Source organism: Hyalella azteca, unplaced genomic scaffold (assembly GCF_000764305.2).
Source record: "Hyalella azteca isolate HAZT.00-mixed unplaced genomic scaffold, Hazt_2.0.2 contig8205, whole genome shotgun sequence".
NCBI lineage: Eukaryota > Metazoa > Arthropoda > Malacostraca > Amphipoda > Hyalellidae > Hyalella > Hyalella azteca.
The window spans coordinates 89,873-103,190 of record NW_025938304.1 but is presented as its reverse complement, the minus strand read 5'-3'; positions in this window follow the sequence as shown (position 1 = coordinate 103,190).

Below are 13,318 nucleotides of genomic sequence, written 5' to 3'. Positions count from 1 at the left end.
AAGTCAGGTCGCCCATCATTCAGTAAGCAATCAAAGCGATGAGTGGTAGACGACATATGAAGAAGTAATTTAGGGCACGTTCTGCAGCAAACAGATGGTGAAAGACAATGGATCGAAGTGCATCGTTTACAAAATAAATGTCAGAAAAGAATGAACCAAGTCCAATGTTGGGCTACACGTTGAAAGCTTCCCTGAATGGCATCAGTGAAATTCCTCTAATTTTGAGGGTAGTTATTACTTTCATATATTTAGTTTGAAAGGAGCAGTGTTTCTTCATGTAATCTCATTAATTTTGTGGTTACAAATAAAGGATTGTGCATTTAGCATTAGAAATAAGCACTAATAACACATACTTGCTTCATAAGTTTGGAAATAATAATAAGAACCGTTGCGAAAAATAATTGGTATTTTTATTACCCTTTTGCCCATGATCCCCATTTGGGACTTTTTCTTTAAACTACTGCTCCTCTCATTATATCCTCTAAAATTGTGCAGAAACTGTTTTATGTGACATATTTGCACCATATGAAGGTGTTTAGATGGAAATTTCACAAATCAAAAATTTGGGCGTTAATGGGTTAAGTTGTTACCAGTTACCACTCACAGGTTTTTTTTTCATTTTTCAGTTTGCTTACAGTTATTTTTACACAGCTATTTTTATCTTTCACCTTCCCTACATTGATGTCTACTTTAATTTACCATGCAATCTCAAAAATAATCCACATATATATACAAATAAAAGACTGATTTTTTATATGTATATGTGGATAATTTTTGAGATTGGTAGATTAAAGTAGACATCCATGTAGGGAAGGTAAAGCATAAAAATAACTGTAACTTTTATTTACTGTATCTAACCCGTACTAGTTCGGTTAGGTTAATTGCAGTAGAGTTGCATTGATATGTTTTGAAAATGTTTTATTATCATTAAATGTTTATGAGTAAATCCCAATAGCAGAACAATAAATATTTAGAGATTTCCAATAATTTTGGCCATTGTAGCGGCGCTACATTTTACTGTAGCGGTAGCGCTCGCTACAATCTAGTGGGTGTAACGGTAGCGGTAGCGCCCGCTACATTTGGAGCATGTAGCGGTAGCGGCCGCTACATTTCAAAGTAGCGCTGCCCAGCTCTGCGTATAATATACTATACAATCTTATGCTATACTATACTGTCGTACACTATTTGTTTTTCCATCAAAATACCTGTTTAAATTTTATCTCATCCAAATAATATTTTCAGAGATAGGATTTTAAGAGAACAATTTAGTGAAACTAACCATTAAATTATTATTGAACTGGAAAACACGAGTAACTGCTCACACTTTATGAGAGATTTTCCTAAGCGCGACGATTGTCTTCTATCCATCAAATGTTATCGCGCCATCGGTAGCATCACTAGGAATAAACTATGCGTTTAAAAATTACTTTATAAAGACAACACTTCTGAAGGAGCCAGTGTCTCTGATGTCGCACATGTACAATGGATTTCTAATTTATTCTCANGAATGTGGCAACGAAAAGATCAGTTCGCTGATTGGCTGCTGCGGGAGTGACGTCACGGGCGTGAATGTGGCAACGAAAAGATCAGTTCGCTGATTGGCTGCTGCGGGAGTGACGTCACGGGCGTGAATGTGGCAACGAAAAGATCAGTTCGCTGATTGGCTGCTGCGGGAGTGACGTCACGGGCGTGAATGTGGCAACGAAAAGATCAGTTCGCTGATTGGCTGCTGCGGGAGTGACGTCACGGGCGTGAATGTGGCAACGAAAAGATCAGTTCGCTGATTGGCTGCTGCGGGAGTGACGTCACGGGCGTGAATGTGGCAACGAAAAGATCAGTTCGCTGATTGGCTGCTGCGGGAGTGACGTCACGGGCGTGAATGTGGCAACGAAAAGATCAGTTCGCTGATTGGCTGCTGCGGGAGTGACGTCACGGGCGTGAATGTGGCAACGAAAAGATCAGTTCGCTGATTGGCTGTTGAGGGAGTGACGTCACGGGCGTCGTCACGCTGAGCTGCGCTCTCATTGGTGCAGGCGCGAGGGGAAGTGCGACCATCAACATTATCTAGAGTGCTATCGACATATCTGCTATCATGTATATTATCATGTATATTATCTAAAGTGTTATAGACACATTATCATATATCATACACGAATAAAACAATTACTATCTGGTCAATGTTGTCTAGTTAAAAAAGTGTAAATGTAGTTAGACCAAATATCAATATGAAATATATTAATGGAAATGTTTTGATGACAGCATATTTTGAATGCATCTTTATGAAGGCAAGTGTTTTTTAAGTGTAAAATAATAAGAAGCTTAATTCTATTAATTATTATTATTTTAATGTTTAATAATTAAATTAACTAATTAATTATTAATGATTAATTCTTAATTTTTCGTGACCTCACCAGCAGCTGTACGTGACCTCACCAGCAGCTGTACGTGACCTCACCAGCAGCNGTGACCGTGACTACCGTGACAACAGCCGCGCCGTTATCGCTGTGACCGTGACTACCGTGACAACAGCCGCGCCGTTATCGCTGTGACCGTGACTACCGTGACAACAGCCGCGCCGTTATCGCTGTGACCGTGACTACCGTGACAACAGCCGCGCCGTTATCGCTGTGACCGTGACTACCGTGACAACAGCCGCGCCGTTATCGCTGTGACCGTGACTACCGTGACAACAGCCGCGCCGTTATCGCTGTGACCGTGACTACCGTGACAACAGCCGCGCCGTTATCGCTGTGACCGTGACTACCGTGACAACAGCCGCGCCGTTATCGCTGTGACCGTGACTACCGTGACAACAGCCGCGCCGTTATCGCTGTGACCGTGACTACCGTGACAACAGCCGCGCCGTTATCGCTGTGACCGTGACTACCGTGACAACAGCCGCGCCGTTATCGCTGTGACCGTGACTACCGTGACAACAGCCGCGCCGTTATCGCTGTGACCGTGACTACCGTGACAACAGCCGCGCCGTTATCGCTGTGACCGTGACTACCGTGACAACAGCCGCGCCGTTATCGCTGTGACCGTGACTACCGTGACAACAGCCGCGCCGTTATCGCTGTGACCGTGACTACCGTGACAACAGCCGCGCCGTTATCGCTGTGACCGTGACTACCGTGACAACAGCCGCGCCGTTATCGCTGTGACCGTGACTACCGTGACAACAGCCGCGCCGTTATCGCTGTGACCGTGACTACCGTGACAACAGCCGCGCCGTTATCGCTGTGACCGTGACTACCGTGACAACAGCCGCGCCGTTATCGCTGTGACCGTGACTACCGTGACAACAGCCGCGCCGTTATCGCTGTGACCGTGACTACCGTGACAACAGCCGCGCCGTTATCGCTGTTGCTGCCCACCTTGAGTGTGGCAGGGGGAAGGGTTCGAACCTCCAGCTCATACCGCTCGTGACGCCATAGCACACCATACACTACTCATTCCATATCATGAGTAGCCCGTGCTTTAGCTCATTAGTATTCAAGTTTTAGCTCATTAGTATTCATGCTTTAGCTCATTAGTATTCATGCTTTAGCTCATTAGTATTCATGCTTTAGCTCATTAGTATTCATGTTTTAGCTCATTCAAGCATAAGCTAAAGCAGCATCTTGGAGATATACTGATTTTCAACTCACTGCAGCCAAAATCAATCGGATAGTGGTTGTCATGCCCTGAATAAGCCCATTCACCCTCTCAAGATACTCCTAAATGTGTTGAACTTTATTCCACTAATTTCTCCCGGATTGCTGCCTTGTAAATCGTATTATGGAAAATTACGATAAATCTAGGTATATATAGTACATATACATTAATAATGACCCCAAAATAACATATTTAGGGCTAATACACGCGCTTGAAATGTTTTTCCAGGGGTGGAAGTGCAGAATGTGCCAACGAGGATGTTACTAATGAACGAGGCTCCCAATGGAAGGAAAAGTAATTAATGGAGAATTACTAAGTTCAACTAGTTTATTCTGGTAGGCAAGCGAGAGAATATTTCTTTGTCAGATCCCCGGAGCAGATCGGGAAGAGCGTATCAAATGTTTCAGTCAGAATAAAACGTCCATAGTGCTCAAGCCACGTCTGAACCAACACTGTGAGATAGAGAGTAGAACTCGGGACGCTACAATGTGTTCCAGCCGAGCAACTACCATTCGCTCAAACAATTTGCCAGCATATGAAATTAGTGCAATAGACCTATTTGATTTGGGCTGTGAAGGGTATTTCCAGGTTTCAGAATCAGTAGAACAATTCCCTCCTTCCGGGCAAACGGGACTACACCTGTAAAAATGTTGATAATATTTGGGAGGGTTAATGTGTACACTGATTGAAAAACAATAATGGTTCCGAGAAGTGTTCTTCGCTCAGGGTTTCAGTTTCTAAGGTTGCAATTACTCGAATTACTAGGGTTGCAGTTACTAGGGTTGCAGTTACTAGGGTTGCAGTTACTAGGGTTGGAGTTACTAGGGTTGCAGTTACTAGGGTTGCAGTTACTAGGGTTTGCAGTTACTAGGGCTGCAGTTACTTGGGTTGAAGTTACTAGGGTTTGTAGTTACTAGGGTTGCAGGTGCTAGGGTTGCAGTTACTAGGGTTGCAGTTACTAGGGTAGCAGTTACTTGGGTTGCAGTTACTAGGGTTGCAGTTACTTGGGTTGCAGTTACTAGGGTTGCAGTTACTTAGGTTGCAGTTACTAGGGTTGCAGGTACTAATGTTGCAGATACTAGGGTATCAGTTACTAGGGTTGCAGTTACTATGGGTGCAGTTACTAGGGTTGCAGTTACTAGGGTAGCAGTTACTTGGGTTGCAGTTACTAGGGTTGCAGTTATTTGGGTTGCAGTTACTAGGGTGTCAGTTACTAGGGCTGCAGTTACTAGGGTTGCAGGTACTAATGTTGCAGATACTAGGGTATCAGTTATTAGGGTTGCAGTTACTATGGGTGCAGTTACTAGGGTGTTAGTTACTAGGGCTGCAGTTACTAGGGTGTCAGTTACTAGTGTTGCAGCAAGAGATTTTTAGAGCGTCAGTCACAGCTGATGTCTGCTGACAGGTACCAGACTTTTCTACACTTTGATGAACTTCGGCCAATGAACAAGTAAACGCTTAGATTTCCGCTCAGAGATTGAATTGAGATGCTTGACATGGGAGCCAAGTGCTTACAGTTCAGAAACCAGGATTGTTGCAGTGATTGTTGGGTTTGATCTCAGCTACCGTCAATGGGTCTGGTCGAAGTCAAGTTGCCCGGTGGATAGGCACAGCAAAGTTAGAGCTGAAATTTGCGTGTTCGAGACCCGCAACAAGCTGTGAATATCCTGCTACTTTCAGAATCGGTGACAGGTTCAACGTACTAATCAACGTTGACACCGCAATGGTATACTAAACAAACCGCATCCACATGCTACAATGCATTTCAATAACATTCTATTACGTGAATGAGAACTCAATCGCGGAAAGAGATATGGGAGTTTATTTCGACAAGGATTTGGAATTTTCTTATCATATTTATAGTTACGGTAAGCAAAATTATCAAATTCCATTATCATCAACAGATAAGAGATGTATAGCAATTTTTTATTAGTTTCTAAATAATACCAAAAATGTCCCATTAAATGAAAACAATTTTATTTGTTATCAACTAACAAACTTTGGGAGGATCATCCAAATCCTGACTGTGATTGTTGTAGTCATAACGGTGGAATTCTAGGATCCGACGCTCCTTCAAGCACATAGATGCAGAAGCGATGAAATTGTTGTTTGTCGCCGATTCTTAAAAAGGATAAAAATCTGGCGATTTTGTTCATAAACGTGCAGTAAGGATAATTGCAGGCTTAAAGGGCAAGACATATGAAGAAATATTAGATCTATGAACATCCAAGTCTCTGTTATCGACGTCTTATTGGTGGCCGCATTGAAGTAAACATGCATAACCATGGTTTAAATAAGATTCCCGGAATTTGTTACAGAAACCAACACTAGTGGCTATGATTACAATTAAATGCGTTGCAACTCATCCATGCGGCAAAAATTACTCTCGCTCCAAGTCACCGGTGTGTAGAACAGCCTCCATGACAACACCGTTGACGCTCCGAGTATGATGTATAGAAAATACTCATGGTTGAACTAGTATAAGGTTGACCCATCAGAAGCCCATTTTCGCGGATGGAGTTCGTTGTTCACCTGTGACGTCACTGATCTCAGTGACGTCACGGGCATTAACCAATCACCGGAATGCAATCAAACAAGTCGACCAATCCGTCATGGGAATGACGGGTTTGTTCACGTTTCTTGATCTACGTGACGTAACAAGAAAGCTGAACTGAAAGACGGAACTTCTTGTGGGCCAACCTTATATAGTTCAACCATGGAAAGTACCATACTGTACTACACTGGCTGAATGGTTCGGATATGATCCGTTACAATTTCCGGACCTGCGAACGCGCTACTCGGAATTGTTGTTTTCAATAGAAGCTGGTGACTGGTGTTGTGTATTGAAACTCCTTGTGTTGTTCAGTTTGTCTGGGTAAGAGGTGTGCTGTCCCGATCTCCCCTGACGCAGCCGGCTGCCACGTCATCTCGGATTTTGAGAATGCCAATGGATGTTACAGTACTAAACAGTAGGAACAGTACTGTCCCGCACCAAATTCGAGGCATCAGGCATTGACTTGAGCTGACAAAGGTAACGGTAAGTGTACTAGTTTAGCATACTAAGAGACCAAACCTTGAGACCTAATCCTAATTCTTGAACACTGATCAGCACTTCCAGCTTCTTAGTGCAGATATGTATAAATTACTAGACACCATGACTAAGTTTTCTGGCCATCTCTGAGGCCCAAGATGTGATTAGCTTCACGTCCTTCACCAAGTGTCAGGATTGAAATTTTCATACTTGTTTCTGAAGTCTTGCATCACCGTCATGACAAATTTTAATACAATTGGAAATTTGCGGCTCAATCGTGCACTATTGTTAACAATTAGATAGGAGGTAATTCATCTTACAGGAATCTTGCAGTTCTGGAAATGGCAGGAAAGCTGAGAAAGCTCTAGTTGTGGCCCTAAAGGGAGATGTTTTCCATGCTTGCCAAGTGTGGACTGAAGAAGTTGGAACCATGTTAAACTGAGGACATTTGAGTAAATTTTTAAGGGGATTGTTGCATTGCAAAGATTTCAAATGAAGCTTCAATAATTTTGCAAAAGCAACAATACAAAAGTAGCTTTGGAATGTAAAATTCAATAAGATCACCTGATTTGAATCATTCAATTAAATTGGCCAGGTAACTTAAAGTTTACCAAATTCTTATTATTTATTTGATTATTTTAATGCCTTTTGCATATAAGTATTTCTGTATGGACTAAGAATAACTGCCTTGGTCAATGGTAGCATTCTAAATGCTTTCTAAATGAATATGTACCTATGGCTATGTAATTGAGAAATGCAGGACGGCCACTCATTTCCATACAAGGGGGACGCAGGCAGCAGCAGCGCAGCATGCTTGTCCTGTTGGTATTGTATCGGATCAAGCGCGCTGCCGCTGCTGCCGGCCTGCTTTTATTGGAGCGCGCTCCTGTCCTGCTGTATGAGTGAGTTGCGCTGGAGCGCTCTGGCTGTCCTGTGGATCTAAATGACCAACCATTTCCTGGAATTCCATCATGATTGACTACAACAATCACAATCAGGATGTAGATGATGCTCCCAAAATTTGTTAATTGAAAATATTCCATTAAATAAAAACAAAATTGTTTTCATTTAATTTATTATCCCATTAAATAAAAACAAAATTGTTTTATTTAATGGGATATTTTTAGTATTATGTAGAAATGAATAAAAAATTGCTATACATCACTTATCTGTTGATGAAAATGGTATAAAAAATGAAAAAAATAAAAAATATTGATCAGATTTTTTTTCAGTAATTAAAAATTGTTCAAGTTAGAAACGAGTGAAATATTAATCGGTAATTTATATACCGTCAAACGGGGTAAAAAGGGACGGTTTTGACCGTTTTTTGTTAATAACTTCTTACCATGAAACATTTCAGAAACAATTTTAGGCTCATTTTCTAGCTCTTTGCAAGGGCTATCAAATGGCATCTTCAAGAAATTCCATATGCTATTTGTAAGGCACTAGACGCAATATGAAAGGCTCCTGAATTAATCTTGAAATGGGGTAAAAAGGGACACTTGAAAGAAAACTCAATTTCAAACATTTGAAGCATGCAGAGTGTACTCATCTATTACTAACAGTACTCAGAAGTCCTCCTCTTTCATTGTAGATGATCAATGTAGATGTAAAATAAATGACATTTTCTGTGATTTTTACTTGTTTTTCCTTTATTGATATGATATTACCGTATTCATTAATTACCGTATTATTATTAATGTGATATTACTGTATCCATGGACATGCCATTGAGCATTAACAAGAACCTTGTCCACTGCAAGCTTCATATCAGCAGCCATGTAGCATTTCTTCTGTATCTGTAAGCTTACAGGATGGTTTATAATTTTGCACAATTTTAATCAAGGCTAGTGATTTCACTATAACAAAAAAGAGCATGAAAAACATACCTGAAACAGAAAATAATGTTTTAGTGACAACTAGCATATGTTTTGAAGAAATAAATCATAGTTTAGGTCAATTACTTTTCATTCTATGATGCCTTTGCACAATTCTATACATAGCATTCTATGTACAGTTTTGTGACAACCGATGATGCACTAATTTTTTGATAAGTGAATTTTTTTTGTGGAGCGAGGTAAATGTAATCAAAATTCTTTGTTGTTAATCAATTTTATTGTTAACTGGAGCCTTTTCTAACTGAGGTTCTACTGTAAATGCATTTTTAAGGGTGTCCCTAATTACCCCATGGGGGTGTCCCTTTTTACCCCATCACGCAAAAATGGCTGCCATTTTTTTTTGAATGAGATAGGCAAATTCTTTCAATTACGTTTTCAAGCCGACACCTGGGTGCAACTTTTATGTAAGTAAAATTTTTCAATACGACGAATATTTTTTTTGCTCCAGACCTTAGCAGAGGTACTTTCCAAAAGCGCACTTTTCACACTTTTTTCGGCAATTTTTTAGACATAGTAAATGTTTGATTTCTTGACTAGCTTTATACATAATAGATGGTAAAAATGTTGAAGTATAGCCCCTATTTTTAGTTTTGCAATATTTTGATTAGTTTAGCTGCTACAACATTTTTACGAAATGTGGGACGCGCGTCCCTATTTACCCTGCCTGTCCCTTTTTACCCCGTTTGACGGTAAATCTTATATATTGATTTTGAGCCAATTAAGCAACCATTAGTTTGCTGCATGACCAGCCACTGACACTTGCAATTAGCCTCTGAACATTACCCTGCTACTCGAGGCCACTTATTCTGAAATTGGTGGTGGTTAATATTAAGCAGACTAAGTGGCTGTTACGACTGGAAATTTTGAAATGCACCTTAAGAGTTGGCTGTATTGATGAGTAGAAGCAGACTTTCTCTGGCCCTTCAAGTTTGCTGTCATTCCAGAGATGGACATTAGCAGTATCATTTTGCATAATAAAGTACTTGAAATGATGAAATTATTGAAAAGCTTTAAATGTGAGGACATTTTATAGTTAATATTTTGTTCAAATGACATCTCATCCCATATTGTTACAGATTTAAAAAGTTTTCCCAAATTTTATCCCTAATTGGGACAAACATTCTTGTTTTGTGTTGTCTAAAATAAAGGAGTACTAGAGGCATTGGTCTAGTTGAAATTCTTAGGACTAACTATTATTAGGACTAAAAATTGTTAAATCACCATTTGATACAAGTACGTTACGTCCCTTAGGGTTAATGCGTACAGTTAAATGAGAGGGAATGTCATACCAGTGTATGCTGATGCACATTGTGCACAATAGTATTCATGAACTAGAAGTGATTCGTAATGCACAGGAGAAATAGCTTTATACCTATTGAATGAACTGATTTGAGCTTTGTAATGATTTTTGTGATTTGAGTAAAAACCAGGCATGGCCAAAAGCCATTTTACAAGAAGATATTGAATATAAAATCAAACATGATATGCACTGTCAAACATGGTAATAAGGGAAAATTTTGAGCATTTTTCACTGATAACTTCTTACCATGAGACATTTAATAAACAAGCTTGAGCTCATTTAAATGGTCTTTCTGAGGGCTATCATATAGCATCTCCGAAAACTTCCATGTGATAGTCGTAAAGTGCCAGACGCAAAGGAAGAGCATCTGAATTACCTCTGAGAAAGTGGTAATTCGGAAAACTTGAAATATATCTAGCTTAATTTTAGAACATTTGAAGCCTACAGAGTGTACTCATCTATTACTAACAGTATTCTGAAGTCCTCTTCCTATGTAGATGATATAGATGTAGAATAAATGACATTTTCTATGATTTGTACTTGTTTTTACTTTATTGATATGATATTGCCATATCATACATTGCTGAATTATTGATGTGATATTACACTATCCATGGACATGCCATTGAGCATGGACAACGATCTTGTTCACTGCAAGCTTCATATCAGCAGCCATAAAGTATTTCTTCTGTATCTATAAGCTTACAGAACAGCTTGTAATTTCACACCATTTTAATTGGGTCAAGTGAATTCACTATAACAAAAAAAAAAAAATCATAAAAAACACACCTGAAACAGAGAGGAATATTTTAGTGACAACCATCATATTTTTTTAATAAATAAATCATAGTTTAGGTTAATTACTTCTTATTCCATGTTGCCCGGTGCACAATTCTATCTATGACATTCTATGCGCAATTTTTTGATGACCGATGTTGCATTAATTTTTCGTTAAGTGAAATTTTTTAGCAGAGCAAGGTAAATGTAATACTACTTTGTTTTTAATTGATTTTTTCTTTAACTGGAGCCTTTGCTAACCAAGGTTCTCCTGTAAATGCGTTTTTAGGGGTGTCCCTTATCACCCCAGCTTGCGGAAATGGCTGCATTTATTTATTGAGCCACGAAAATTCTGCCAATCTTGTTTTCAAGCCAACACCTGTGTGCAACTTTTTTGCAAGGAAAATTTTTTAATAGGGCAAATATTTTTTGCTACAAACTTTGACAGTGGTACTTTTCCAAAATCTCACTTTTCACACTTTTTTCAGGGATTATTTGGAGGTAGTAAATGAATGATTTCTAAACTTGCCTTGTTTAAATTTAAATTAGTTTAGCTGCTACAACATTTCTACAAAATGACGGAGTACTGTCCCAATTTACCCTGCCCATCCCTTAAAATACCCTGTTTGATGGATATTAAGTGGAAAAGTCACTGCGATTAATGTTTAAATTTCATTGAACAAGTATCAAAAGGTGCTGTAGCTAAATAAGCCAGTTCTTAAACTGATGAACATAAATATTTCTAATACAGGGTAAAAAGATCTTGAAATTGTTGTTTGATTAACATTGCAGCCAAAATATGACAAATTACTCTTTTATTCAAGCTTTATGGTGAATTTGATAGACTTGAGGATTGCAATTAAAGTTGATATGAGTTAGATTGTTAAAAAAGTTGATATGAGTGAGATTGTTGGAATGTTGTCATTGATGTATCAATTAGGTGGAATATTGGCTTTAAATCAAATGGATAATTAGTCACCTAAGCAACCTTGTGACTGCACAGGTAAATATTTACATAGGTACATAGGCAGAACCCAGAGACCTATGCCCAAACAACTTGTTGGAAAAACTTGCCTGCAAATATTGAAAATTGATTCAAAACTAAGAATTCAAGAAGAGATTTAGAAAGCTACGGTCCCAACAAATAATGAAGGTTACTGTCTTAGCCATTTACATCCTTGAACAAAGAATTAAGGAACATTTCAATGATTTAAAATGGTTTAGTCTTAAAAAATTCTTTACACCAAATGAATCCTGAACATATGAATAATCCTTATTAATTTTGGTCATGACTTACAAAATATCAAGGCATCAAATGAAGTTGTAAAGTTTATAATAGCTTTCAGATGAAAATACAGAGGTAACTTTAGTAAATTACCATGTTGACTCCAATTGCTTCATCTTGTACTATTATTTTTTTTTTGTATTATTGTGAAATACACAAATTGAGGATTTATATTGATATTTAATTTGTCCTAAGCATTTTACTATTGGAATAATTTGTATAATGTGCTAATAAATCCAAACTACTGCGCTAAAATCTATTTTAAAAAAGTGTTGAAATAATTTAAATGGGATACATATGTTTCACTACGTCCTGGAAAAATAAACCTTGTGGTAGGTACTTATATGTACCGCTTTGGAGTCAATGTGTTAAATAAATATTCCTCTCTAAGTAAACAATAAATGAAAAGTAAATCTATGGAAATATATAAAATTTAGTTACAAGATAAATTATCATCTCCAAATTAAATAGTAAAATATAGTTTCTTTCAAACTCTGTAGTTCTATCTGTGTTTTTCCTATCAATGTGATACAGTTGCTTTCATGCACTCAGGATAGATTCACTTACCCCCTCTTTCTCTTCTGTCTTACTCGACTATGAATAGTAACTTGGGATAGAATTAACCCTTTTAATTCTTGCATTGGTAAATTTGAATCAAATCATTTTTACTTGCCTCATCATCTTTTACTTAGATTGGAATATCAATTCTGTTTTGTTCTATATGCTTGTTAAAGTTTGTGTGATGATTTGACTGAAGCCTGGCATTGAAATTTAGTGGAGTTATATAATTTGATATCTTATACCTACTGTTTGTAATACGTACTTTTTGAAATAATAGCTGGACTTGAAACCATATTTATAGTACAGGAAACACAAAGTATTGTAAATTTGTGAGTGGCAGATTAGATCAGTAATAATAATTTGATTTTTAAATTGGTGTAAATAAACTTGGACAAAGTTTTTCCAAAGTTTAGACTTAGTGGAAAGTTTATATAAAATTTACTGCTGTTTGGATAAATCTCATGAAAATTTGGAATCCTCTTGGGCAAATCTTGGCCAAATAATATGCAAATTTTTGACAAATCTTCCACTAATTGTTAGTTAGAAGAACAAATCGGCCAAATATTGGTTTGTTGACTTGACTTAAAAGGTTTTGACATTTTTGTATTCAAGACAGAATCATACTCATTGCAAACTAAATTTAATTGAGTTCCAGTTGCATTTCTTTAATCATTCAGTTTCATTTGCGTATCTTGTCCTCCACAGATCTTCAATGCAACAAGCAAATAATTAAGTGCTTAAGCTAACTTGTGCCAGTTGAATTCTGTTGCAATTATTGAAATTATCATCTAGGGTTTGAGCCTCTATCC